A 4,982-nucleotide genomic window follows, 5' to 3' on the forward strand; every position below is an offset into this window, starting at 1 on the left:
ATGCATTCAGGATTGGGCCCTTTAGGTCCAACAGCCTGTTAATACTTACTGTAATGTAATACTAGTCCTCTTTCTCATAAGTCTGACTAGCGCTCCTCTGTGAAGCTTCCTGGGAAAGCTGTAGGGACTGGCTGCCCTATTGTACAGCCACCTTTTGTCCTCTGGTATGACGGGCAGGTTATTAGCCACGATCAGTGGAGGGTGAGGCTGTACGTGGCATTTGCCTATGCAGTTTGTTTCTGCTCTTTGAGAACTAGTCCCACACGAATGTCAAGTATTACTGACTCCTAAAGTCAGTCATAATTTTAATAATTACTTATTCTTTGTTCTAATATTTCAAATAAAGAATCAGGTTGTCATTCAGTGCATTATGTTGCTGATACACATGGCATTTGTATCTGTCGTTCGTGAAAGGCGGAGTGAAAAAAAGGTCAGTTAAACTTGTGAGCAAAAGAGCTCCACCTATGAGGAATGCCAGAGAGGCTGCCTAAGCTGGTAGCCTTTTACAGTGTCCTGTAGAGCGTTATGGTAGTCATACTAATTGAAGAGATAAATTGGGATGCATGGTATGGGTTCAATCAATTCCTTGGGTTTTCCATATTCCAACCTAAGAATAATTTATCAGCAACAACATATTTAAGTAACTTGAGGGTATTTGTTAGGTTTTCCATGAAAAATATGTTTTTCAAATACTAATGTTTTCAGGAAGGGTTCTTTTTATATAAAGTATATATGAAATCGTTACAGTTATTTACTTCGCTGCTTATTATAAAACATCTCCATCAAAGTCTTTTACAAATCATTGCCTTTTCCCTCTCAGAATTAAAGTAACAAACACCTTCAACATTGTACAGTTTCCATATGGTCATATTGAGTTTTTGGCTCTGTCTTGTTGAATTATGATGTGGCTCTGAGTGACTGGGTTTCATTTGCATTATTAAACCCACTGATTTGGGCTTTTGCCTCTTATAACAGCTGTAAGAAAAAGCTGTAGCTGCTGAAGAGTTAGGAAAAAAACACTCAAATGACAGCACAGATCTACTGTGCAAACCTCGTTTTTATTTAGAAGCAGTAATGGAGGCCCAGCCTAAGAAATGCAACTGCCAAAACATACTCAAATAACCACCCGTGGCACAAACGGCAGTTGAATGATGAACAACCTATATTAGCTATTATACAAGCACTAGTCAGTGTTTGGTGAGCAAAGATGGCTGGTTGCCACATGTGTCCTCCTTAACGGTGATTGGCATTAAAGGTCCGTTGAGTATGTCAGCACATGCAACACAATCATCTGAAGAAATACCGCATTTACCAAACAACAGAGGATCCTGAAACATAAATGGGTTTAGAAGACCCAGGTTCAGCTAACACCCTTTGAGCTCTGGAGACCTGAAAGGTACAGGATTTTTGCTTGCTCTTAGCCACTGGTACTGCACTGGTAACCGTGAGGTGATCTCAGATAAGTTCAGTGAGCGAGAAAGATAGAGAGATGCTGTCGACATGTCATTGCTCTATGGATGTACTTCGGAAATTGATATGTTCAGTCTTATAATAGCGCTGTGACGTCAGGGAAATATTGTCACACAGGTGTAAAGCAAAGAGGGAACTGAGCTAAATGTCAAGTGATTTAACCTCAGTCACAGTGGAGAGTCCAGTACCAAAGTTCTTTCACGGTAAAAATAACATTTCTTGTGCTCTATCTTGTTTGAATTTGCTCACATTAAGGAAAAATTTAAATTAATTTTATTATTTTATTAAAAAAGTATTTTTCCATGCCACTCTGTGAATAAATTATAAAACCCCTAAACAGTATAAGCATTCAGCAATAAGCAAGAATAAAATCTCAAACTTCCCTTTCGCATACTTATGCCAACCAACAATACAATAAACAGACTGTACTGGCTACTGTGGAATTTCAGAATCATTCAGGTTGGAAGGCACCTCTGAAAGTTACCTAGTCCTACCTCCTGCTCGAATCTGGGTCAAATTCAAGGTCTGAACATGTTGCTCACATTCTCCAGTTTGTATGGGAAAATCTCCAAGAAAGAAGGTTCCACAACATATCTGAGCAGCCTGTTAATTTCAATTTTTCCCCCCCCAACATATCCAACTGGAATTTCTCTTGCTGCAGCTGGGCATCTGTCTTTTGTCATTTTGCAGTGCACCTCTGGCTTCCTCTTCTCTATAACCTTCTCATTAAGTAGTAGAAGACTACTACCTAAGGGAACATTAGATCCACCACTAATGTTTCCTTCAGGCTGAACAAACCCAGTAAGCTCAGCCTCTGCTTCCTTCAGCCCCTTCACCATTTTAGTCCTCCTCCTCTGGATTCTCTCTAGTTTGTTAAGACCTCTTTTACTCGTGACTCCAGAACCAGACACAGTACTGCAGATGGGGTGTCATGATGCCATGTAGAGGGGTATAATCACTTTGAATGATCTGCTGGCTACATTCTTGCCAATGCAGTTAGCTTGCATCAACTGCAAGGCTACACCACTGTCTTTGTTCCCCTTCCATCAGGACCTCCAAGTCCTCTTCTGCAGGGTGCTTTCTAGCCAGTCAACTCATGGCCTGTGCTGTTGCATGGTGTTATTCTGTTGGACTTCAAGTGGATATTGTCAGCCTATTCTTTCAGCCTGTCAAAGTCCCTCTGAGCAGCAGCTCTGCCCTTATTCCAGTTTGGTGTCTTAGCAGCATTTCATTTCAATGTATTTAATCCGTTGTCCAGGTCACTGATGGAAATGCTTAATGATATCAGTCCCTGTTCTGACCTCACCTGCATCACTCCTACAGGCTGCTAGCTGGGCTTTGAACTTCTACTCACTACCTTTTGAGTCTAATGGTTCACTCATTTTTTTAACTACTTCATAGTCCATTCATCCAGTCTGCATCTCTGCAATTGAGCTACAACGCCTCTATAGGAAAAAATGTGATAAAATTTATCAAAGAAAAAGCAAATTATATCCATTGTGATCTGCTTATCCATAGGACCAGTCATAGACAGCAATTAGGTTGTTCAGGTCCTTCGCAAATTTGTATTAGTTGTTTGCAAACATATGTGCTTGGAAATGTCTTTCAGGAGGATTTGTTGCATAGTCTTCCTGGGAACTGAGATGAAGCAGCCTGGACTATAGTCCGCTTGAGCCTCTCTCTATTTCTTTTTGAATATGGGCTAATATTTGTTTTTTTCCAGCCTTTGGGAGCTGTCTCTGACTGTCACCTTTCAGAGTTGATAGCAATCTTACAGTGGCATCAGCCAGCAACCTTGGCATCCTCAGAAGCATTCTGCCCAGTCCGATGAACTTCCATATGCTCAGTTTACTTAAGTAGGCCCCAACTTGATTGTCCTACCCTACTACTGCCTCTTTCACCAAACTCTGTCACTAAGTGCAGAGATATGGAAACCCTGAGAGTTGACCTTGCCAGTAAAGACCAAGGCAAAGAAGGAAGGGATTAGCTCAGCCTTTTTCATGTCCTGAGTCATTCAATTCCCTGCCCCATTCAGCAGTGGATTCATATTTTCCATGTCTTCCTTTTGTCATTGATGTACCTATAAAACCCTTCACATCCCTGTCTTCTAATCCAGCTGAGCCTTGGTTTTCCTAACTCCACCACTGCATGTTTGAGCAACAGCTCTGTATTCCTCCTGGGTAGCTCATCCCTGCTTCCACTTTCTGGGTACTTCCTTTTTTTCATTTGAGCTCAGTCAGGATATATCTTTTTTTCATACCAGCTTTCTTCAGAGCTTGCTCGACCTTCTACATGATGGGATAGACCAACCTTCTTTGAGGAGGTTGTTCCTGAAGATCAGTCAAGCTCTTGGCCCCTTTGCTCTTCAGGGAAGTCCACAATGGTATCCCACTGATTCCTTGAGCAGTCTGAAGTCTCCTCTCTTGAAATCTAATGTCTTTATTCTGCTACTTGCCTTCCTCACTTCTCTCAGAATCTTCAACCGCCATCTCAGGGTTGCTGCAGTCAAGGCAGCCACAGGCTATCATATCCCTGACCATTATTTACAAGTAGCAGACTCAGCAGAGCACTTTTCCTATCTGGCCAGTCCAGCATCTGCATCAGAAAAATTGACCCCAAAGCACTCCAGAAACCTCTTGAATTGCTTGCAGTGTTGTAAGCTGCCTTTCCAACATGCATCAGCATTGGTTAAAGTTCTTTGTGAGAACCAGGGACCACAATCCTGATGCTTCCTCAGACTGTTTAAAGAAGGCTTTGTCTAATACCTTGTCTCTACCAGATGGTCTGTAACAGATGTCCCTGTTGGTCTCCTCTCTGATCCTCCCCATAAGCTCTTGGATAGCTCATTGTATCATAGATAGCAGGGTGCCATGCATTTGAACTTCTACCTCACATACAGTGCAAATCCCCCCCGTCTTTGTCCTCTCTTCCTGTCCTTCTTAAAGACCTGTGGACCACAGCAGTGCAGTTGTGCAGTTTACCTGAAAGACAAGGCTCTAAAATATACCAGTGTGACTCTATTACTATCCCTGAGGAAGAATGGTAATTGGAAATTGAGAGACATTAAATCAGGATTACTTAAGAGATGTTTCAGACTCTTAGGAGCTATCCAGATGTAAAGTCTGAATGCACTGAAATCCTGAGCGCTCATGTTCTGGGATGTCCATAATTACATGAGTTTTCTACAGAAAATTATTCATCAATTGTTATATATGATTAATCTCTAGTATCAGATTATGGCATTATTGAATTACCCAGATTATATATTATCAGATTATTATTATTACAAATTAGCAATAGGCCATCTGTCCTCTGTGTTATTGACTCTACTCACATCCCTTTCAGGCTTGAAAGCAGTTCATGAAAACAGAAAATGTTGTTGCTCTCATGATGCCCATGATTATTACACCCATGTGTGCAGTAATGACTGTTGCACTCCGAGGTGCTCAGCCTTGGCAGCAGAGTAAAAGGGTCATTAGATACTGGCTGGATTTCTGCCCGGAGGCAACCAG

The sequence above is a fragment of the Fulmarus glacialis genome, unplaced genomic scaffold (assembly GCF_000690835.1).
Source record: "Fulmarus glacialis isolate BGI_N327 unplaced genomic scaffold, ASM69083v1 scaffold9368, whole genome shotgun sequence".
Classification (NCBI taxonomy): domain Eukaryota; kingdom Metazoa; phylum Chordata; class Aves; order Procellariiformes; family Procellariidae; genus Fulmarus; species Fulmarus glacialis.